The 25,614-nt window shown below is 44.0% G+C and overlaps 1 protein-coding gene across 1 annotated transcript in view; it reads right to left on the bottom strand.

Annotated features, from left to right (window-relative positions):
- The window catches only part of MCF2L (MCF.2 cell line derived transforming sequence like), a 216,286-nt gene extending 209,717 nt beyond the window's left edge, over positions 1 to 6,569 (bottom strand). Inside the window, exon 1 of the mRNA XM_074990650.1 lies at positions 6,415 to 6,569. The gene's annotated coding sequence lies outside the window, so the exon portion shown is untranslated. The remainder of the gene's footprint in view (positions 1 to 6,414) is intronic.
- Positions 6,570 to 25,614: the final 19,045 nt, after the last annotated feature.

Here is a 25,614-nt window from a genome sequence, read left to right as displayed (position 1 = left end):
TCTGAAGACATCCACGCAGTGTGCAGCGGCGGTTAGTAAGGCAAATAGGATGTTAGGAATTATTAAAAAAGGGATCGATAATAAGACAAAAGATATCATACTTCCCCTATATAAAACTATGGTACGCCCACATCTTGAGTGCTGCGTACAGATGTGGTCTCCTCACCTCAAAAAAGATATATTGGCATTAGAAAAGGTTCAGAAAAGGGCGACTAAGATGATTAGGGGCTTGGAAAGGGTCCCATATGGGGAGAGGCTAGAGAGACTGGGATTTTTCAGTTTGGAAAAGAGGCAATTGAGGGGCGATATGATAGAGGTATATAAAATCATGAATGGTGTGGAGAAAGTGAATATAGAAAAATTATTTACCTTTTCCCATAATACAAGAACTAGGGGACACCAAATGAAATTGATGGGTAGTAGGTTCAAAACTAATAAAAGGAAATTTTTCTTCACACAGCGCACAGTCAACCTGTGGAACTCCTTGCCCGAGGAGGCTGTGAAGGCCAGGACTCTATTAGGGTTTAAAAAAGAGCTTGATAAATTTTTGCAGGTTAGGCCCTTAAATGGCTATTAGCCAGGGATAAAGTATGGTGCCCTAGCCTTCAGAACAAGGGCAGGAGATGGATGGCAGGAGATAAATCACTTGATCATTGTCTTCTGTTCTCCTTCTCTGGGGCACCTGGCATTGGCCGCCGTCGGCAGATGGGATGCTGGGCTCGATGGACCTTTGGTCTGACCCAGTATGGCCATTCTAATGTTCTTTTGCTTCAACAGAAGAGCAGGCTGAAGTACAAAAATGTGTAAGTAATTGAACATAAGGGTCTCAGCTGCCCTACCCATTTCATTGGCCTAAAAGATTAAGTTAGCATCTATTTTATTCTTCCTTAATTATGACTCATGTAAGAAAAGAACAACACAGACAACCCCCCACCATTAATTATATTTTATTTACGTTTCAGAGCTCTGAATGCTGAACAACCCCAATGTATAAGTATAGCTTCAAAGAGACCACCGAGAATATACTATTTCAGTAGGACCTCTGTGTCAAGTAAGTCATATGTCAAGATGTATTATTGAACAAGAGTGGCAAATAATTTACCTAGGTGATGAACGTTATAAAATCCAGACTTTTTTTTGGCTAAAACACTAAGTTGCTATAATTAATTCCATGCAATCAAACAGAAAATAGACAAAGAGAATCAACGGAAGAGAGAACTAGTGAACAAGATCAGTGTTTTCAAACTGGGCACCAGAACCCCACAGTGGGCCGCAACTCCACTTCAATGCAGTTGCCAGAACTAACAGACTTGCTGGGGCCAAAAACTGAACTGGGCACTTGGGCTCAGTTAACAGTCCCTCTGCCTGGGGCTGAAACTCTTTGGCTTTGGTTTTTGGTCCTGCCTGCAGCAGACAGATGGGCTCAGGCATTGCTCCTTGCCCCCATTCAGGGCCAAGCTCTGGCAGACTAATCTATGTTGACCTCAGCTGTGTTAGTCACATAGTTGGAGTTGTGTACCTGACACTGACTTTCTGGAGTAGTGCATGTAGCTGGTCTATGATGGACATCATTAGATCAACAGGCTTAGTCTAACATCTCCCTGACTATTGCCACTCTAGAGTGCTTCCTATCTGTTTGACCCAAACAAACTTGGGTGCTTGGTCTCGCCATGAGGGCAGCAGACAGGACTTGACCTCTTGAGGTCCTTTCCAGTTCTAGTATTCCAGGATTCTAAGGAACAGAACACACCCCAGGCTGCTAATTGGTCTATGTCTTAGGTCTTGTACATAATGGGACTACATCCTGATCAAGGTCTCAGTCCCACTGTAGTATAGTAAATAAAATGGTTGCTTCACAGCTCTCTCTCTATTTCCCTCTCTCTCTCTCTCTCTCTAAAGATGGTCAGTAATGTGACCAGAATACTCATGCCATCAGAAGCTCTCTCGTATTCTATGTTCGTTTGATAAACTTTAACATGTATGTATTTTAAGGAGTTTCCTCAGATAACTGGTACACCAGCCTATCTTCCTACACAAGATCTTCATTATAGACTTCAACTATCCATATATATGTTAGGAAACTAATGCAGTGGGGCACAGACTTATCCAATAAGTTCTTGGACTGTACTGGAGACAGCTTTTTATTTCAGAAGGTTGCAAAAGCTACCGGGGGAGAAGCTGTTCTAGATTTGATTTTAACAAAGAGGGAAGAACTGGTTGAGAATTTGAAAGTGGAAGGCAGTTTGGGTGAACGTGATCACGAAATCACAGTTCACAATTCTAAGGAAGGGTAGAAGGGAGAACAGCAAAATAGAGATAATGGATTTCAGGAAGGCGGATTCTGGTGAACTCAAAGAGCTGATAGGTAAGGTCCCATGGGAAGCAAAACTGAGGAGAAAAACAATGGAGAGTTGGCAGTTTTTCAAAGAGACATTATTAAAGGCCCAAAAGCAAGCTATTCCTCTGCGTAGGAAAGATAGAAAATATGGCAAAAGACCGCGTTGGCTTAACCAGGTGATCTTGCATGAACTCAAAATAAAAAAAAATCATCATATAAAATGGAAATTAGGACAAATTACAAAGGATGAATATAGGGAAAACACAGGAATGCAGGGGCAAGATTAGAAAGGCTGAGGCACAAAATGAGCTCAAACTAGCTACAAGCATAAAGGGAAACAAGACGACTTTTTATAAATGCTGTTAGAAGTAAAAGGAAGACTGAGGATAGGGTCAGCGGATTGCTCAGTGAGGAACTAAAAACAGTAACAGGAAACTTGGAAGTGGCAGAGATGCTTAATGACTACTTTTTTTCAGTCTTCACCAAGAAGTCTGAAGAAGGAACGGCTAACATAGTGAATGCTAGTGGGAAAGGTGTAGGTCTAGAAGACAAAATAAAAAAAGAACCAGTTAAAAATCGCTTTGAAAAGTTAGATGTCTGCAAATCACCAGGGCCTGATTAAATGCATCCTAGAATATGCTAGGAGCTGATGGAGGAGGTATCTGAGCTTTTAGCTATCATCTTTGGAAAATCATGGGAGATAGATATTCCAGAAGACTGGAAAAAAAGCAAATATAGTGCCCATCTATAAAGAAGGGGATAAGAACAATGCGGATGCATTTGACCTGACCATGAAAACATCTCATTTTTATGGTTACTGCAATGTGAAAGTTTTTTCTCTGGAGTCTGGACCTTGATTTTACCTTGATCAAGAAATCTGAACCTTGAAATAAATTGTTGACTACCTGTGCTGTGAAGCACATTCAAAACAACTACTTTGTGCTTTGTTTTTATTCAAAATACAAATCAGACTGTTGCTCCTAGGGAGTCTTAACAAGCTTCACTATGACAGCTATTTCAAAATAGCAGCTCTGAACATCTACTGTTTCTTAAAACATGTGGCTTTGAATCTTTAGCATAGGTATGGATCATCCTCTGCCATCTACCATGAGATTCTCTCAGGAGATACTTCACTAATTTTAATTCCATGCATTCTCAACCCCTTTGATTGCTGACAGCGCTAAACGAAAATTCCAATACCTCATTTAGGCTGTGTCTACGCTACCACCTTCCTTGGAAGGAAGGATGGTAATGAGGCTGTTCGGAGTTTACTAATGAAGTGCTGCTGTGCATAGGCAGCACTTCATTAAGCAAATTCCCCCTGCAGCAACTCTGAAGTTTTAAACTTTGAAGTAACAGCACGTGTCTAGCCGCAGCTCACCTGCCAGTACTTCGAAGTGCCGGGGCATCTTCAAAATCCCCTTACTCCTCAAAATTTTGAAGAGTTTAAAACTTCGGAGTTGCCATGGGGGGGGGGGGGGGGGGGGGAGAAATTTGCTTAATGAAGTGCTACCTATGCACGGCAGCACTTCATTAGTAAACTCCGAACAGCCTCATTACCATCCTTCCTTCGAAGGAAGGTGGTAATGTAGACAAGCCTTAGGGTTGTCAGCCACTCTTCATGTATCTTCAAACAGTGGTCCATAATCAGCAATTACTATAGTGTAGTATGTCTGGCAAACAGATTCTAAAATGAAGATTTTAATGCTTGTATCTGGCAACATCATTACATCATGAAAATTTGAACACCAAATTGAACATAAAAGGTCCCAACTGTTCCCATGTTACCACGACTCTTAATAAAACAGAGAATTTAATTCGTTTGCTTTCCATACTCACCCAGTCACCCCCTTGCCCCCATGGATTTCTGAAGCATTCTTGTAGTAATTACTGTATCTTCCTTCTTGTTTAAGTTAGATCAATATACATGTGTCTCAATATTTTCCTGAACACTTATGTCCTTGTCCATGTTGCAGACCCTATTGCCTTAGGAAAGTGGAATTATGGTTCAATTCCTTTCAGCAACAAACTCATCTTTGTGGTGTGTTATTTTCTTTCACCACGTAACAAACATTGCTCTGACAGATTTAACTGCACTGCTGTTTTAATTTCCATTTCTTTGTCTTGACCCGTATTAGAGACCAAAATCTGTCATAGGCTAGCTAGCACAAATGTTCAAAATAACCATTTCGAAGATTACTAGTGAGGGGAATAAGGAGATTTTGAAATGTGCGGGATCCTTTTGAAAAGGATCCTCACGTAGCCGCGCCGAGCACGTTTGAAAGCACCACGGCCAGAAGCGTGCTCATGCTAATGAGGTGCTTAATATTCAATTCAATGCCTCATTAGTGATCTTCAAAATGGCCATTAGAATGGCTATTTCGAAGATTTGTGCCAGTGTAGACACAGCCACTGAGTCAGTCGTCAGCTAGGAACTCCTCCCAGTTCTCACACTTCTGTATGACAGATCATGCACTCTTACCCATATTAGTAGTGGATGTCTGGTATAGCAGGTAGCTATGCTGTGGCACAGTAGACTGGCAAATGGTTGTATGCAGAAGGTGAGTTAAAGAAGTTGATGGAAGTCTGGCATTTTTGGCAAACAGAGTTATGGTTGAGACCCAGGGTCTGAAGCATACGATAAGACATTGTAACTATAAGGTGTGCGCTTCTGGATGGAAGAGTAGAAGGCATGTATTGCTTGCTGGCCTTTCATTACTTCTGTGGATTTGCATCAGCCAGGATGCATGTAGGGCGACACTATTTGTTCACAGTGACATTTCATTTTTTGTTTTTAAATTAAATACAGGATAGTGGGCATTGGAAGAGATGGGGACAGACTAGTACCAGGGACAGAAGTGCAGCTGGCGGATTTCTTTTTTTTTTTTAAAATGTTAGCAGCTGTCCATGAACACTTCTTTGTTATCGAATAAAGACTGATGGAAAAGGTTCTCTCTTTATGCACAGGATTTTACATGTACCCTCCCTGCTATCCTTACCCACACAGCCATGAAGGACACAACGTTTTAGCTGTAACATGACTGACTGCTAAAATCCTAAATCCAAAACCACCTAATTTTCACTGCAACATTGCCTCCCCTGTGTCGAGCCCTTTGTAGATAGCTATCAACAATTAAAAGGGGTGAAGGGGTAATCAAGAAAAATGTCATCTTAAATTCAAAGGCTTCCTATTAAAAGTTTATAAAGAAAAAAAACCAAAAGTTCCAAGGGAACAAAACCACCCCTCTGTAAAATTTCAGAGTGATATTCCCCTTTAGAAACTCATGTGCCCATTGTAAGCCCACTTTAGAATGCAACTTCAGCTATGAAATAAACAACCAGATGCCTCCATATTATTTGCCAGCCTATGTTGACAAAACACTGGTTATATCTATAAAAATGTTTCCATACAGAAGTTACTTTTCCAATTACAATTGGGGAACATTTGTGTCTGTTTTCCTGTTAGTAAAACTGACTTCTACCTCACATATCCATGGCCCCATAACTGACATGGAGCTAAATTAAATGTTCTCATCAAAATATGACTATACACACATAAATACAATAAATTATGCTTCAAGCTCTTTTCCCATAATTTTTATTCATTTTGTTAGCTTCTGCCAGAGACTTTTACAATTAAAGTACCATACCTTAATTCAGTTAGCACGCAACTGTTTTTAAATTACCAGTCTCCGTTTTCCAATGTCAAATAAGTCTTTGCAACAAGCATTATTAGAAATGTGAAAACAAACTTTCACTGCAACCAACACTAAAATACCATTCTGGAAGAGCAAATACATTCAGATTCATTCTGTGTGAACTGCATGCAAACTACAAATAAGTCCAATTTCCTGCCAAAATGCTTATTAGGAAAACCACCTTAGTACCTCTTCCACCAGCTCTCCAATACCAGACTCTGCAAAGCAACTGTAGCAATGTACAAACAGAAACATTAAATTAACACTTCTAAAAAGAAAAACTTATGTTGTAAGACAGAAGCAACTTTTGACTTGACAGCTAAGTCAAAAATGTATTTCTGCAATTCCCTCAAAACCAAGATACCCTAAAACACTAACCTTTCTCATTGCTTTGTCCCAAATTCCAAGCATGTAGCTAACCTCTTCTCTTCACCATATATTTTGTAAGTTTGAAAAAGAGGGTACAATACACAGCATTTTAAACTCCACGCATGAATGCTGAATTCCAGAGATAACCTAAATTTCCAGTTCAGTAAAACTGACATGTTCAGTTTAGTGCAGGGTTTCCTGTGAAACTTGTTTCTACGGAAACAAGCAGCTCTAAATACTTTACCATTCAACAGAGAGAGACATTTCTGCAGTGAGATTCCTGCTTATTTGTAAAACTGAATTCTGCATTTTTTTCCCCCAAACACTATTTACCCTGATCAGTGTGGGAGGATCTTCATCCTCTCTCCAACTCTTCAGCTGGGTCTACATTTGCCCCCAACTTCAGAGTGGGCATGTTCATTAGTAATCTCCCATCGCCCCGATTAAGCGCTACAGTGAATAGTTCTCCCCCGCAGCAATGTCAGAACATCAAACTTCGAAGTCCTGACATGAGTGTAACCGTGGTTACTTCGAAGTGCCTGCACTACTTCCAATTGCCTTTGCTCCCCAAAATTTTGAGGCAGAAAGACACTTTGAAGTGCCCGCAGCTACATGCATACCAGCACTTTAAAGTTTGATGCTTTGAAATTGCTGTGGGGGAGAATTAGCCTAATGAAGTGCTGTGTATTCACCACAGCCCTTCATTTGTAATCTCCCACTGCCCTGATTACCCTGCCCCCTTCAAAGTTGGGGGTAAGTGTAGACAAGCCCTTTGTGTTTTTAGGGCCCTTTTATAAACACTCCCTCTGGCATAGGAAGGATTCCCCAGATCAGATACTCTCACCCAACAATCCCCTCACTAACCCTGAAATAGGAGTCCTGAAAGGCATTGAGTTGCACCACTCTGATTCCATGCAATGCTGCTGCCAGAGACAGCCCAAAGAGGCTGAAGTACGTTAGAGCAGGGGTAAACAAAGTTAGTAGCAATGAAATTTCATAAGAGGGGGTGCAGCACAATCACCCATCTAATTAAAAACGTTGAAATAGGTTATTCTTTTTATGTATGCGTATTCACATTTATATGCTGATTAAATACAGTTTTCACATTCTACATACTGATTTTCTTATACATGCCAAAAGGTTCCCCAATTCCCCCCGAACCTAACTGAAATTTCTGTTGGCTTGGATTGTGGGGGAGGGGCTGCTAATTGCAGGGACAAAAAGTAAGCCCTGACATAAAACGTTTGCTCACCCCTGCCTTAGAGTATGGCTATAACGTCAAGACCTGCAGCATTACAGTGGCTGACCAAGGCCAACTGCTAGGTCTCAGAATCACTGGACTATAAAATTGCAATGTAGATGTTCAGACTCAGGCCTGGGCTTTGAGACTCCCAAGTAGAACAGGTCTCAGATCTTGGGCTCCAACCCGAGTCCAAATTTCTACCCAGCTAATTTTAGCCATGCAGCCTGAGCCTCAGGAGCACAAAGCAATTGGCCTTGGCTCTGAGATTTCATGCTGGGGTTGATCACTGCAGTGTAAACCTACTCCCATAGACCCCAGGCAAGTCAAAATTTTGCAAGGAACTGTCTAGTCAGTCACCTGAACTGCTCTCTGAGCTAAGCTTCCTTAAAGGCATAGCACAGAATCTCATCATGCAAATGTAACATCTCCAGCATGCCCTTTATTGCTGAGAGCAACAAATTCATCACTTCATTTTTACTCTTTATAATTAGGAGCAGTATAGTCAGTGTCTCTTTTCGTGTGAATTATGCCAAGCAAAAGAAAGTCTGACACAGAACTGCAGCTTGCATTTGCAGGGTGACGGATAGATAGTATTGTTTTAGAAAACTTACTCTTCCTTTAAGTAAAAGTTGACAAGTGATTTTTGGGAGAAATTAGAAAATAAAATTTCTTAATTAAATCCATGTGCACAGTCTATCACAATTCTTCATTCAGTGCCTCCACTAAATTGTGAACAGTTTCCACTTACACTGGCATCTCTTCATTGCAAGCGACAGCAGGAAGTGGCTCCTGTAAGATCAGAGAGAAGGTCCTTCCATGGGTCTATAACAGGTTCAGAGACGAAAAGGAAAGGGCAGGAATAAAAGGTCAGTTGCACAATGGCAAGATGTGAAGAATGAGATGTCCCCCAAGGATCAGCACTTGGACTTATGCTGCTCAATATCCTCATCAATGGATGTGGAAAGGAAGCGGACAGTGAAGACTGTAGATGATACAACATTATTCAAGATTGTTGCATCCAAAGCCAACTGCACAGTTATAAAGGGATATCATAAAACTAGGTGACTAGCTGACAAAATGGCAGATGAAATTCAACATTGATGAGTGCAAAGTAATGCACATGGGGAAAAAAGATACCACCACTACATATATAAAATGATGGGCTCTAAATTAGCTGTTATTATACAAGAAAGATCCTGGAGTCCTTATGCGTAGCTCTCTGAAAACTTCAGTTCCATGGGCGGTATGTATAACAAACCAAGGCAGGCTAAGCCTTCCCTGGGGCACTTGCAACACTGAACACCAGCTGCGGGATCTGCATGTGGGGGAACTTTTTACTTATGCTATGCTCCATGCTGGTTCTGGGGATGCTGAAGAGGAGGCACGTACTAAGGAACCCAGGAAGCTGAACAGCATGTGCCACCTCCTCAGTTGCCTGCCTGGGGCACACAAAAAGCTCAGGTTCTACAGGAAGCTACAAGCTTTCCCCGCAGATGCTTATCGTCTCCAGAGGGATGGGGCATGGCTGAGAAGGTTCTAACCATCCTAATGCTTCTCTGGCCATGGTAGAACAGGACTCCAGAGGCAGGGATAGGCCACAGGACTCCATCCACCACCCACATTAAGCTCAAATGTGCTAGTAGTTCCTAACATCGCAAATAGCATAGTATCACAGATTTATACAATATGCCCATAGTTCAAATACAGCGCGCAGTTCTGGTTGCTCAATCTCAAAATGGATACAGTGGAGCTGAAAAAGGTTCAAAGAGGGGCATCAAGGATGACCAAGGGTATGGAATGGCTTCCCTTCAAGGAGAAGGAAAGAAGGTATGAGCTGTTTAGTTTAGGAAAGGATACAATTAACAAAGGCAATACTGCCACAAAACGTGTGGAAAAAGTGAATAAGAAAGTGTGTATTTACCCTGATTCAGAGCACAAAAACAGAGGTCACCCAATGAAATTAAACAGGCAGCAGGTTTAATACAAACAAAAGAAAATACTTTTCTCCACACACAATTAACATGGTGAACTCATTGCCAAGGGATGTTGTGATGGCCAAAAAGCATAACTGGGTTCAAAAAGGAACAAATTTATGGAAGATAGTTCCATCAATGGCTATTAGCCAAAAGACTCAAGATGAAACCCCATGCTTAAAATGATGCTACATCTTGGTCTCACAGAAGGCAGGAAGGGGTGGATCTCTCCCCAAATTGTACTCCCCATAAAGCTCTGTCACTGACCATAGCTTGCATCAAAATATTGAGGAGATGGAGCAATGATCAACCCAGTATGGCCATTTTTGGGTGGTGACAGATCAGTGGAAGAGTAAGCCTGACAATCGTGTAATCTAAAAGCAACCTTTGCATTTTTAAATGCTCTAATTATAGTGCTGTATGTTAAAGATGCTACATAATAATGTTAGAGTATTCTGCACGAAAAGAGATATCCACTGCAAAAAGTGATCTTCCAGACAGATGCTATTTAAAGAAACGTAAAGTACTTCAACCAACCTGCCTTTTCCTTTGTGTCTTTCTTTCCCATTTCTAACTCTACGTGCACCCCTCCCACCCTGAAATAATTTAACTCCCCTGCCTACTCTTACAAAAGCACCGGTGGTAGTCATTCCAGGAGGTGTCCCAGCAACCTGGTGATCTCACAGCACAGAACAATACTGGAGTATGGATGTGGCTTACACATAATTAAGAATGAATGACTTAAAAAAAAGTCATAGGAGCTACATCTACACTGGGACATTACATCGAAATAGCTTATTTCAAAGTAGCGAAACTGAAATACGCTATTTTGACACGTAGCATCCACGCATCCTCCAGGGCTGGTGCATAGAATCATAGAATACTAGGACTGGAAGGGACCTCGAGAGGCCATCGAGTCCAGCCCCCTGTCCTAATGGCAGGACCAAGTACTGTCTAAACCATCTCTGATAGACATCTATCTAACCTGTTCTTAAATATCTCCAGTGATGGAGATTCCACAACCTCCCTTGACAATTTATTCCACTGTTTGACCACCTGGACAGTTAGGAACTTTTTCCTAACGTCCAACCTAAACCTCCCTTGCTGCAGTTTAAGCCCGTTGCCTCTTGTTCTATCCTCAGAGGCCAAGAAGAACAAGTTTTCTCCCTCCTCCTTATGATACCCTTTTAGATATGTGACAACCACTGTCATGTCCTCCCTCAATATTCTCTTTTCCAAACTAAACAAGCCCAATACTTTAAGCCTTTCTTCATAGGTCATATTCTCTAGCCCTTTAACCATTCTTGTCACTCTTTTCTGGACCCTCTCTAATTTCTCCACATCTTTCTTGAACTGTGGTGCCCAGAACCGGACACAATACTCCAGCTGAGACCTAACCAGCGCAGAGTGAAGCAGAAGAATGACTTCTCATGTCTTGTTCACAACACACCTGTTAACACAACCCAGAATCATGTTTGCATTTTTTTTTTTTTTTTGCAACAGCCTCACACTTTTGACTCATATTTAGCTTGGGGTCCACTATAATCTCTAGATCCCTTTCTGCTGTAGTCATTCCTAGACAGTCTCTCCCCATTCTGGATGTGTGAAACTGATTGTTCCTTCCCAAGTGGAACACTTTGCATTTGTCCTTATTAAATTTCATCCTGTTTACCACAGACCATTTCTCCAATTTATCTAGATCATTTTGAATTATGACCCTATCGTCCAAAGTAGTTGCAACCCCTCCCAGCTTGGTATCATCTGCAAACATAATAAGCGTACTTTCTATGCCAATATCTAAATCACTGATGATATTGAACAGAACCAGTCCTAAAACAGACCCCTACAGAACCCCACTTGTTATACTTTTCCAGAAGGATTGAGAACCATTAAGAACTACTCTCTGGCCGTGTCTACACTAGCCAAAAAACTTCAAAATCACCACGCAAATGGCCATTTCGAAGTTTACTAATGAAGCGCTGAAATACATATTCAGCATCTCATTAGCATGCGGGCAGCCGCGGCACTTTGAAATTGATGCGGCCCATCCAGACGGGGCTCCTTTTTGAAAGAAGCCTGGCAATTTTGAAGTCCCCTTATTCCTATCTGCCCACAGGAATAAGGGGACTTCGAAGTAGCCAGGGTCCTTCTGAAAAGGAGCCCCGTCTGGACGAGCTGCATCAATTTCAAAGTGCCGCGGCCACCCGTATGCTAATGAGATGCTGAATATGTATTTCAGCGCTTCATTAGTAAACTTCGAAATTGCCATTTGCATGGTAATTTTGAAGTTTTTGGCTAGTGTAGATGTAGCCTCTGTTTACGATTATCCAGCCAGTTATGCACCCACCTTATAGTAGCCTCACCTAAATTGTATTTGCCTAGTTTTTTTTATATCATCATGGGAGACCATATCAAATGCTTTAGAAAAGTCTAGGTATACCACATCTACCACTTCTCCTCTGTCCACAGGGCTCGTTATCCTACCAAAGAAAGCTATCAGATTGGTTTGACATGATTTGTTCTTTACAAATCCATGCTGGCTGTTCCCTATCACCTTACCACCTTCCAAGTGCTTGTAGATGACTTCTTTATCTAACTGCTCCAATATCTTTCCTGGCACAGAAGTTAAGCTGACATAAGAAAGCATTACATCGAAATAGGCCCCTCAGGGGAACGTCTACACACAAAAGCAGCCCCAATTGGAATACGGGAGCTAGGAATGCCTGCGGACAGGGTCACAGGGCAAACTAGCCCTTCCAGGGCAACAACAAGCTGCTCCCTTAAAGGGTCCCTCCCAGGCACACACGGCCTGCACAGCACAGGTCCGCAGAGCCCACAACCACTCTCAGACCCCGTGCATGCAGCAGAAGCAGCAGCAGCCGCCAGAAGCCCACATGGCTGCCCTGAGGGCACTGGCCACCCTGCTCGGTGCCATGGAGGAGGCTGCCTAGCATCTCCTGGAAGATAAGCTGTCCTCCTCAGGGGATGAAGGAGCCGCCCCACACCAACATATAGCCCTCCCAGCCTTCCCCTGCTGGGCACGCCGCTGGCTATGGAGGTACCTCACCAGCACAGAGTGGTGGGAGCAGCAGGTGCTTTGGGAGTGGGACGACGACCCCTGGCTCCGGAATTTCTGGATGAGCTGGCAGACATTCCTGGAGCTCTATCAGTAGCTCACCCCTGCCCTGTAGCACCAGGACACCCCCATGCGGCGTGCCCTCACTGTCAAGAAATGGGTCGGTATTGCTGTCTGGAAGCTGGCAACTCCAGACAGCTACTGATCCATAGGACAGCAGTTCGGTGTGGGCAAGGCCATCGTCGGGGCTGTTGTCATGGAGGTAAGGGGACCCCAGGGGGGCCAAGCACACCCTGCACACCCCATACTGGTGCTCGTCCCCCTTCCACAGGTGGGCTGCATGCTGAACATTCTGCTGCTCCACAGGCTCATGCAGCTCAGGGACCTGGATGCGGCCATCGTGAGGTTTGCTGGCGTGGGGTTCCCCAGCTGCTTTGGGGCACTGGATGGGACCCACATCCCCATCCATGTCCCGGAGCACAGCAGAGGACGCTTTGTGAACAGGAAGGACTACCACTCTGTGGTCCTCCAGGCCATGGCGGATAGCCGGGGGCACTTCCAGGACATATATGTTGGCTGGCCTGGCAGCACCTGGGTTTTTAGGAACTTGGGCCTGTGCCACTGGCTGGAGGCAGGGACCTACACCGCCCAGCGGGAGATCCCTCTGGGGGACACCACTCTGCCCCTCTGCCTCATGGCAGATGCAACCTACCACCTCCAGCTCTGGCTCATGCGCCCCTACAAGGGCCACCTCAGCGCCAGCCAGGAGCGGTTCAACACCCACCTGAACCATGCACACCAGGTGGTTGAGAGGACTTTCGGCCGCCTCAAAGGCCACTGAAGGTGCCTCCTCACCCGCCTGGATGTGGGGCTCCCCAACATCCCCCAGGTTGTGGACACATGCTGCGCACGCCACAGCCTGGCAGAAGGCAAGGAGGTGGCATTCGTGCAGGGCTGGGCTGTGGAGGCTGGCATGGCCTACCCCCCAGCCACCTGCCACCACGAGGGGATCCAGGTCTGGGGGCCCTGCGGGCCCATTTCAACCAGGCTACAGGGTGAGCGCTGGCAGGGCCAGCCTCGTGAGCCACCCATCGCACCCCCGCCCCCACCACCCACCACACACTACACTGCCCACATCACTGCACACCGCAGAGCGCACAACACGTTTGTTTTGTTTTAAATAAACCGAACATTCTTGAAACCAAAACCGATGAACTTTAACATGAATGGGGGAACAACTACTTAGGGGGGTGGGACAAGGCAACTATGTACAATAACGGGAGTGAATACGTACAAAGGGGAAGGCTGGGGGGGTCCAGTCCTTGGCCCCCTTCCCCCCTACTGTCCGCTGCCCGGCATGGTGGGGGGCACAACCCACTTCTGGGCTGGAGGCCACGTCGAGGCTGGGTGGGGGCCAGGAGGACCGGCAGGTATGGCCAGGCTGGCTCCTGAGCCCCGCAGTCCCCCTCCTCGGCAGGCTCCAGGGGAGGTGGGAGAGATGGCAGCCAGAGCAGCAGGGGTTCCATCTGCTCGGCAAGACACTTGAAGGTCCTCATGAAGGACCCCCAAGCCACCTGGCGCCAGGCCAGCGCTCTCTCCTGCAAGTGGAGCCAGCACTCCTCCACTTGCAGGCGGCGCTCTGAAACCTCCACCTGACACTGGAGGGTGGCGAGGAGCTGGGGGTCAGCGGCCACCCTCAGCTGGTTCCGGCGATGGTGGGCTCGCCCTGGCGCCGGTCCCTGCTCCGCTGTCTGGCTCCCCCAGTGCAACGGCCCCGGTGGGCTGTCTGGCACAATGGATGTGGCACCCGTGCTATCGAGGCCTTCAGAGAGTGCAGATGCTAAATAGAGCAGGGAAAAGTGAAGACAGCCGTTAGTCTGGGCCCTGACCTGTGGCCCACGTCCCCCACACCCCTCTGCTGCTGGTTCCCCGTCCTGTCCCTCAGGGATGATGATGGGTGTGGTGTCCCCCCTGTGGGTGACCCCCTTTGGGGGTTCTGCTCCTCCCTACCCTGAGGGATGGGGCATGATGCCATCCTGGAGTGCAGGTGCTGATGGGCTCTGAGGGATTGTGCCACTGCTGTCCTGGGGCCCTGGTTTGCGGGGGCCATGGTCACCTGGGTGTGTGGAGGGTTCTGGTCATGTCCCTTCCCCCCCTGCACCTTAACCCAGGGGTGTGCACCTGGGGTACATACCTGACAGCCCACTCCCATGGTCAGGGGACACCCAGTAGGCAGATGCCCTGCTGGAGCTGCAGGCAGGAGAGTAGGTTGATTAGGAGCCCCCATCACTGGAGCCCTCCTCCTCTGCTGTCCCAGGGATGGGCTCCTCTGAGGGCCCCTTGGGGGGGGGTGGGGAGGGTAGGGCTGACCTCCGTGCTAGACTCCGACTCCAGGGCCTGCTAGGGCTTGTCAGCCGAGGTGTCAGGGGTGGCCAGTGCAGGGAGGTGTGGGGGGGGCCCAGGATCTCCCTGAGCTACCTGTAAAAGGGGCAACCAGCTGGCCGTCTCCTAGGCCCGGGCGTAACCCTGCCGCAGCTCCTTGACCTTACTCCTGACATGATCAGGAATGCAGATAGGGTGACCCCAGGCACACAGGCCCTCGGCCAGCCAGGCGAACGCGTCTGCGTTCCACAGCTTGCTCATTACCTGGAGCACCTCCTCCTCGCCCCAGAGCCCCAGCAGGTCCCGAATCTTTGTGTCCAACCAGGAGGGGCCCCACTGCCACTCCCCCCGCCCCGGCTGGATGGCTAGGAGCCCTGGGTCCCCTTGTGGGGGTGGTGCTTTGTGGGAGCTCGGGGGGGGGGGGGGGCTGGCTGGCATGGGCACTGGGTGGGGGATCGGGGCGTCTGGAGGACATGCAGGCTGTGCACGTGTCTGTGCTTCTGCCTGCATGCTCTCAGCTTCCTACCACAGGAAATCGGGGGCATGGAGCTTTAAAGGGCTGCTGCACGCAGTGACCATAGAGCTCAGGGGCTGGACAGAGTGTGTCTCAACCCCCTCAGCTGATGGCTGCCATGGAGGACCCTGCTATTCCGATGTAGTGGGACACAGATCATCGACACATGCCCTACTTCGACGTTGGACATCGAAGTAGGGCGCTATTGACATCCTCTGATGGTGATAGCGATTTCGACATCTCACCACCTTACGTTGATTTCAACTTCGAAATAGTACCCAGCATGCGTAGATGCGCTGTGCGCTATTTTGAAGTTGACCTGGCTATTTCGAATTAGCCAGCTAGTGTAGGTGTGGCTAGGGTTTAGTTCTTCTAAGTTACGTTATTTCATAGGTTGTCATCATCAGTGATGAAACATTTGTATTTCTTAGGATGCAAGTAAAAATCATTTTAAAAGTTTGGCAAAAACTGTATTGCACAAAAACTAATTTAAAAGTTACTACCTCCTCTCCCTAAACCAATCTTAATACTGGGGAATTCAGCTCTAGCTCAATAAATTAACTTCTATAAACATGCTTGCAGATCTAATAAGTAACAATCACAAATCTGCTCTATTTTGATACCTTTCTGGAAACATTACGTATACTGTATTTGCTGTTTTATAAAATGCTTTCTCTCGCTCTCTTAGTGCTAAACCCAAGTCTCCAGAATATTTCATAACCGCTAACCATTACACTGCCTCAATCCTTTTGATTCAACAGCAGCACCTGCTGGCTGAGCAAAAGCAGGTTCAATTTTTGAAAAAAGCACAGCACAGTTCTTTCAAGGTGGATTTGCTGTGCTACCAGATTTGCATTTAGTAGTGAGAAGAAATTATGGTTAAGTCATCAGTGCCTCCAAAACCCAGTGCAAGCAGGTCAGTTAATGATCTCCGCTACTTCTTAATACTGTCTGCACTGGAGACCTGTGAACTTTGCACAAACAAAATGTGAACAGACTTCACATGTAAGCCATGAAGAGCTTTTACTATTATATTCCTTTTAGTTATTCTACTTCAGTTTCCTCATAACTAGGCTAACTAAATGCATGAACAGAAACACAAAAACTACAGCCTCAGCCACAGGCTCTCACGTCAGGTAAAGGTTGTTTTAAACTTAGCCCTTAATGGACATGCATGTTGTCTGCGAACTGCTTCAAGGGATAGAAAGTTCACTGACAAACACATCTCAGCCTAACCCGGCTCTAACATGGGATATAAAATATGAAATAAGGCTCAAAATAAGAAATAGAAAAAAAAACATTCATGAATGAAATTTAAATGGTGTGGGATAACTTCGCTTAGTATAAATGCTGCTTTCTATAACCTCACCTTCATAATTCTTTATTATTGGTGTAAATTTTCAAAAACAGAGAAGAAGGAACAGCAAACTGGTATGAAACACAAACAACTTTGTTCAAAATGAGATATAATTAATGAAGCTTTGTCTGGAGAAGAGAAGAATGATGGGAGTCAGGATGATCGCTTTCAATAATGTAAGAGGTTATTACAAAAAAGAAATAAAAAAGGGCAGTAAATTATTCTCCTTATCCACTGAACACAGCACCAGAAATGATGGGCCTAAATTTCAGAGGAGTTCTACGTAAGACATTAGGAAAACCTTCCTGACTGTGTGTGAGATCTGCACAGGAACACATTGCAGGGGGGAGAGTGAGAAATCTGCATCACTGGATGACTGTAAGAACAGGTCAAAAGAAGAGAGAATGTTGTCCTATCTCAGGACAGGAAACCGGGCTAGAAGACCCACCAAGCGTTTCTACAAGCCTATGATTCTAAGCAGCTTCATCAGCAGAATTAACATGCTTTGCAATGCCAGCAGAACACCTGAAATGGGAAGACACTTTTATAGTGTTTCCCCCACATGTGCAAAATGAACAAGCTCCTATTAAAAAGCATTCCTTTCGGAGGCATGCTGGAACGAGGGAGTCAAGACCTTCCCGCTTTTGAAAGTGGATGTTCCTAGGCTGTTCGCTTTTTACTGGACCTAGCCCCCACCCCTCCTCTGCCGTGTCAGGCCTCAACAAGTGTGCCCTCTAACCTTTGCCATCCACGGGCATAATGAATTTTGTTACGTGCACTGAGGCGTGTATGGCAGTGCACCACCAATAGAAACATGTTGCCCACCATGGATGGCTGTAGGTGCTCTACTAATCAGCTGGGCAACATCTGAATCTCTCTGGGAAGCCACCCAAGTGCTCAGCTTGTAGGAGCACTGACCACAAACCTGGTCAGGACAGAAGCTGGAGAGTGGCCTGAGCAACAGCAGCCTGGGGAGCCCTAGCAGTTGTGGAGAGCCACAGACCCCTCCCCACCTTCCTGAGTCGGGGGTGCCATGAGAGCAGCCCCCAGCCCATGTTCTCATTTGCACTGCTCTTACCATGGCCTGCCAGCAGCTCTTCAGCCCCCTAATTGGAGGGAGAAAAATGGTTCTCATTGGCCTCTGAGGATAGGACAAGGAGCAATGGACAAACTGCAGCAAGGGAGGTTTCAATTAGACATTAGGAAAATGTTCCTAACTGTCAGGGTGGTTAAACACTGGAATAAATAACCTACGGAAGTTGTGGAATCTCCATCATTGGAGATTTAAGAGCAGATTAGACAGACACCTTATCAGAAATGGTCTAAACGGTGCTTGGTCCTGCTGAGAAGGCAGAAAACTGGACTCCATGACCTCTCCCTTCCAGTTCTAGTGTTCTATGATTAAAATTCCTAACCCCAGACCAGGGTACAGCTGTAGACCCTCCAAATGCACTGAGTAGAAGAGGGCTGGAGCACAGACCAGGGCCTGCTCTTTGCCCCTCCCCGCGCCAACTCCAGGCAGGTACAGGGACCTGGGCTTCCTGGCCTGGCCCTGGCTTCCAGCTTGGGCAGGACTAGTGGGAGGAAGTGGAGGGCTGGGACAGAACCAGAGTGGGCAGGACCTTGTGGCCCACCATTTAAGAAAAATCTATTGCCCTGACCCTCTGTAAGGATTACTAAAGGCAAAAAAACTTACAACATGATGGAATCCAGATTAACTGTTACCAACTCAAAGATCTTGGAGTCATCATGCATAGCTCTCCAAAAGCACTCATTCAATATGAACCAGCAAACAGAATTAAGAAAAGGATCAATATTATGATATTTTATTTTGTTTTATTGACATTATCTAAATCCACGGTGCAGCCATACCTTAAATTCTCCATACACTTTTCACCACTTGAGCTCAAAAAAAGATATTGAAAATGGTACAAACAAGAGCAAGAAAAGCAGGGAAAGTGATCAAAAGTAGTCAACATGGATTCACCAAGGGCAAGTCGTGCCTGACCAATCTGATTAGCTTCTATGATGAGGTAACTGGCCCTGTGGACGTGATACACCTTGAATTCAGTAAACCTTTTGATACAGGTCTCTCACAACATTCTTGCCCATAAGTTAAAGGAAGCATGGAGTGGATACATGGATTGTAAAATGGAGAGAAACCTGGGTTGACACTTGGGCCCAACAGGTAGTGGTCAATGGCTCAGTAACTGGATAGCAGTCAGTTTCAAGTGGAATGCCCTAAGGCTTGGTTCTGGGGCCGGATGTTGTTCAACATCTTTATTAATGAGATAGATGAGGAACTGGACTGCATCCTCAGCAAGTCTGCAGATGACACCAAGCTGGGGGAAAGAGGTAGATATATTGGAGGGTAGAGATAGGATCCACAGTGACCTGGATAAACTAGAGGATTGAGCCAAAAAAATCTGATGCAGTTCAACAAGAAATGTAGAGTCCTGCACTTGGGACAGAAGAATTCCAAGCATTGTTATAGGCTGGGGATTGACTGGCTAAGCAGCAGTACAGCAGAAAGGGACGTAGGGATTATAGTAGATGAAAGGCTGGATATGAGCAAACAGTGTGCCTTTGTAGCCAAGCATGCCAATGGCATATTAGGGTGCATTAGGAGGAGCATTCTGAGCAGATCTAGAGAGGTTATTATTCCCCTCTATTCTGCACTGGTGAGGCCACATCTGAAGTACTGTATCCAGTTTTGGGGCCCCCAGGATAGAAAGGATGTGGCTGTGCTGGAGAAGGTTCAGTGGAGGGCAACAAAAATGATTAAGGAGCTGGAACCCATGACCTATGAGGAGAGGCTGAGGGATTTGGGCTTATTTAGTTTGCAGATGAGAAGACTGACAGGTGATTTAATAGCAGCCTTCAGCTTCCTGAAGGGGGTGCTCTAAAACAGATGGCGAGAAACTGTTCTTAGTGGTGACAGACAGCAGACTAAGGGGTAATGGTCTGAAGTTACAGAAGGAGAGGTGCAGGTTGGATATTAGGAAAAACTACTTCACCAGGAGAGTGGTGAAGCACTGGAATGCACTGTCTAGCAAGGTGGGGGAATCTCCATCCCTAGAGGTTTTTTAAGTCCCAGCTTGATATAGTTATGGCTGGGATGAGTTATTTAGAGTTGATCCTGCTTGGGGCAGGGGGCTGGACTCGATGACCTCTTGAGGTCCCTTCCAGCTCTGCGATTCTATGAACAGAAGTGACTAAAGATATGGAACAGCTGCTATATAAAGAGATTTAAAAAGACAGACTTTTCAGTCTGGAACAGAGATGACAGAGGATATATGACTGAGGTCTGTAAGATCATGAACGGTGCAAAGAAAGTGAATAAGGAAGTGTTATTTACAAGAACCAGGGGTCACTCAATGAAATTGATAGGGAATGGGTTTAAAAACCAAGCTAAAAGAAGCATTTCATCAAGCAACACGCTATCAACCTTTGGAACTCACTGGCAGGGAACACCGAAGCACAACACTATAATGGAGTTCAAAGAAGAATGAGACATTCACAGAGGTTGGGTCCATCAATGGCTATTAGCTAGAATGCTCATGGATGCAACGCTGGGCTTTGAGTATCCCTGGGCCAGGTCTATACTAGGCATTAAATTTGACCATAAATACACAATTCTAGCTATGGCAATTGCATAGCTAGATTTGACTTATCTACAATTGACTTACCTGGCCATCCTCACAGAGGGAGGTTGATGGGAGAAACTCTCCTGTTGACATCTTACTCCTCACAATATTGAGGAGTACAGGAATTGACTGTCAAATCCCGATAGCTCAATTTTATGCAACCCTACCAGGTGTGTGAAACTGAATCCCAAAAGTTCGACCCTGATCAGATCAATCTTTCATGTAGTGAAGACATACCCCTAGCCTCTGACTGTTAAAAGCTTGGACTAGATAACAGGTGGATCACTTGATGTTTACCTGTTCATTCCCACTGAAGTACCTGGCATTAGCCACTGTCAAAAGACAGGATGGGGGCTAAATGACCATTGGTCTAGCCCAGTATGGCTGTTCTTATGTTAGGTGGCTCAGTCTGCCTCTGAATCACCTTGGTGTCAAAACTGCGATCTGTCAAAAATGTAGCCAAATCTCTCCCCCCCCGCCGTGCGCATGCGCGCGCGCACACACACACACACACCACACATCAGTTATTCAGACTAACAAAATTAATTATTTTGTTAGTCTTTAAAAGTGCTACTTGACTGCTTTTTTGTTTTGATAGACTACAGACTAACATGGCTCTCTCTCTGTTTTCAGTTATTCAGGTGTGACTAGGGCACCCTCTACTAGCACAACTGCCCAGTCTTTCAGAGACCAACACTTCACCTCCCAGAGATTTCAATGGCAGCAGCAAAGGAGCAGTCCCTAGGCTCCCTTCATCACCCTGACAATCCCCTCTAGATTGCTGGAGTTAGGGACCCTGCAGGAGCAATTTAACATGGTCAAATCTTCCATTACTGCAGGGTTCCAAGAGGAAGCAGAAATGAATCACCATCTCCACAGATGTGGTTAGGAACAACTCTACCCTAAGGTGTTTCATGACTAAAAGACATCATCATTGTAACAGCTCTCCTGGGTATTTTTTTTTTTTTTTTTTTAATTCCAATGCATTAATTAATGAAAGTACTTCTCACCAGATGAGTTTTTTTTTTTTTTTTTTAAAATAAGCCACACTCATTTAACTGGATTAAATTTAACAGACAGATGTAACATGAGCAGGATATCCACCACATAAGTAATATATCTTCATTTGCAAGTACTAAATTTATCTATTTAGAAGAATAACCTGTTAACTGCTTAAATTTATTTTCCTAAAATGCAAGCTAATTATGAACTATTTAAACTCGCTAAAAAAAAAAACCAAACAAACCATTTTTTCTAATGTACCTTGTAATCAAACACGTTCAAAGCAATTTGTTAAGCTTGATCAAAGAAAATAAAACCACTCACTGACTCTGCATATTAAATATTCTCCTTTTTATCTCTAGCAGTTAACAATACCCACCACTTTTGCTTGAGGAAAAAGGTTTTATTTGACATATGACCACTTTTAAACTATAAGCAATTCGTTATAGAATGTATTTTTAAGAGACAAAGAACCAAATGACAAGCATCTTGCCTCGAGCACCTCCAACACACAAAATGAAAGGAACTATCCATTTTCAACTATCAAAATATAAAAGCAGTCCAGTAGCACTTTAAAGACTAACAAAATAATTTATTAGGTGATGAGCTTTCGTGGGACAGACCTGCTTCTTCAGACCATAGCCATACCAGAACAGACTCAATATTTAACGCACAGAGAACCAAAAATAGTAGAAAATTATCATCAAGGTGAGCAAATCAGAGAGCAAAGGGGCAGAAGGAAGGGAGGGGGAGTCAAGCATTAGATAAAGCAAGGTATGTAAAAGAGCCCCTATAATGAGCTAGAAAATTGCCATCCTGGTTCAAACCACGTGTTAATGTGTCGAATTTGAATATAAAAGAGTTCAGCAGCTTCTCTTTACAAACTGCTGTGAAAATTCCTTGAGTAAAATGCAGACTTTCACATCATTAACAGAATGGCCCACTCCATTAAAGTGCTGGCTGACAGGTTTGTGAATCAGGAGTACTTTTGTGTCTGTTTTATGCCCATTAATTCTTTGTCTAAGGGAGTTTGAAGTCTGTCCAATATACAAAGCACGTAGACATTGTTGGCACATGATGGCATATATGATGTTAGTTGAGGACCACGAGAATGTGCCCATGGATTCTGTGAATAGCCTGGGTCCAGTGATGGTATCTCCAGAATAGATATGCTTTATCTAATTCTTGACTCCCCCTCCCTCTCTTCTGCCCCTCTGCTCTGTGATTTACTCACCTTGATAATATTTTTCTGATTTGTCAACCTTGATTACTATTTTTGGTTCTCTGTGCCTTAAATATTGAATCTGTTCCTTTATGGCTATGATCTGAAGAAGCAGGTCTGTCCCATGAAAGCACATCACCTAATAAATTATTTTGTTAGTCTTTAAAATGCTACTGGACTGCTTTTTTGTTTCGATAGCATATAGACTAGCACGGCTATCTCTGTTACGACAAAAACAGTTTTTCCTACAGCTGTCTTTCCACTAGAAGGTCAACGCTGGTTTCTAGCCATAGTTAAATGTGCAATTATACCTTTCCGTCCCTTAAGTAGTGATAGTTTAACATGTGTCATTTAATGGTTCACGCCAGCAAATAGGTACAAGACTGGGGCCCAAGTTTGTAACCTTACTTTTACATTTATATAAAAGTTCATGATAGACTGTAATCAAGGAACTTGAAATAGCATACGGTAACTTTTAAACTGTTTCTGTAAAGTTGCAGCTTTTAGTTGGGTAAAAATACTAATTGTGAATTTACAGACTCAGTGGCAGGTTTTTTTTTTTTTTGTTTTTTTTTATAACGAAGAACCAGAATGGCTGGATTATCCTTCCTGCACACTCAGCATGCCAATTCTATATTTAAAGAGGGGAAAAATTATTTATATTCAGGACAGTCACAAGTTGAATGGATTTAATCCAAATACATTACCAAACATCCCTTTTTGAAAGGGCAGTCAATTCTGGGTAACGTATGGTAACAGTTGCAATACCTTCATATAGTTTCCTATTTAGGAAGCAACAAGAAAAGAAATTACCACTTCTCATATTTAACATGGGGCGTGGGTGGTGGTGAATGATTTGAGTGCAATGCATAAGTGGATATAGCAGAATTTATAAATGCTTATTAGTACTGGTGTATATATATTTTTTGGCTTTCACTTCCTTTAGGCTGTGAAGATGAGTATACAGTACTGGCTAGGTAATACCACTGTAGCTGAAAAGCTATTTCAGATTTATTGAATTACACCTGCTACAACATCTCAGAGTAAACAATCATAGCAATCTAAGGCTGAAAAACCATTGGTTACTGTGCACAAAAAGCTCCATAATTTAACATTTTTAGTTGAGGTTGAGAATATTCTACAAAGAGTTTATGAATGTAACAGCTGAGCACTTGGAGAGTGAACACAAGAACTGAAAATTACAGCTTTTCAACAATTGGTTCAACTGGCTTTCAGTTACTCACTACAAGTATGTGCGCTTCTATACGAATTGTTGATATACATACATTCAGCAGATTTTTCAGTTCTCTTGTAATTTTTTTACATAAACAAACAGAAAGAAAGGCTGTTTTATATTTTTAAAGAATTTTCTGTTCAATAAAGTGTAACTTACTGCATATATTTTCACCAGAAAGATTTCTCAAGCTTTATTTTCTGTGCCCAATCTTGCTTGTTTTCATCTTTAAGCTGAGCTGTGTTTAGGGCCAAACTCTTGTGAACGCATTGTCTGTAGAACACTCATTTGAAAGCTCTGGCAAACACCATCCCTAATTGCATTTTTTAAAAAATGTCTTGCCCTGGTTTGCCATAATAGCACATTTAGCTTTCTGCAAATTCTAGAGCCACCATGACCTTGCTCTAAGATCAGGAGGACAGTGGGACAAATTATTAAAGGAAGACCAGGAATCCTGGAGGCACAGAAATGAGCTAGATCAGCCCACTGGTCAAAACACACCAATGCTACACAAGCATACCCTGGAATACAGTTTTCAGGACATGCATGCAAGTGTTGATTCCTGCTATAAACACTAAAGGAGCTTGATACAGGCCAACCCGCAGCGGGAGAAGACAGTGCCAGCCTAAAGACATTGTTGCCGAAGTTAAAGAAGGTAGGTTAACTAGCATTGGGTGAAAGCTGCTGAAATTCTTCCATAACAGAACTGGGACAAAATCAGTTCTGCATGCAGCCATGGAAAGAGTATTACAGACACAACTTCAAACAAAAGTAGTTGTATACACTATTTGTCTGCGTGACATCATGCTTCTGTCCTTTTTCTCCTTACCTTTGGTTCTTTCCACTGTTATGTTTCCCTGAGTCACACAATAAAGCCCTAATCCCGAATGGGTCTCCTGGGAGCTGGTCAGAATAAATAATGATAGGTAGGTTGACTTTTGTAAGAGGGATGAGGTTAAAAACAACCCTAAAAGCAGATGGTTAAAACAAATAAAGGCAGTAAGAATGCTTCTAATGTTAACTATCACAGAGCACTAGATTGTAGGAGAGATTAAAAATCCAGGTATTTGTTTTGAGGGCCAAAAAAAAAAAAAAAAAAAAAAAAAAAAAAAAAAAAAATGGACATAGAAAAGACAAACACTCCATCATAAATTAACATTTTATAGCATTATTCCCCAATCTTTCATCAAAAGAGTGTGCAGCCTCAATGAAGTATTCTCAAACTCACAAAAGAATGAGGTTAATTTGACTTGAAGAAATCATTTTAACAAGCCCTGAAACTGCTAATCCATCATCCACCTCCAAAGCAACCTACTACATAAACTGCTGGTTTTACATATGTAATATGATGCAATTATAATTCTTTTTAGAACTTATTTTTAAGCATTCCCTTGACAGCAATAGAATGCTGTATTACCTAATGACACTAATTTATTAAAAGTAATTACATAAGGCACAGACACAATGATTCAATTTCTTTTAGTCTGATAAGTTTTGTCATCCATGTCGTCAGTTATTATGGGTAAGGAACTTTCATGCTGAGTCTTATTTTTATAATC

This window comes from Carettochelys insculpta, chromosome 1 (assembly GCF_033958435.1).
Source record: "Carettochelys insculpta isolate YL-2023 chromosome 1, ASM3395843v1, whole genome shotgun sequence".
NCBI lineage: Eukaryota > Metazoa > Chordata > Testudines > Carettochelyidae > Carettochelys > Carettochelys insculpta.
The sequence above is the reverse complement of the archived record's forward strand: the minus strand, read 5'-3'. Positions and strand labels throughout refer to the sequence as shown.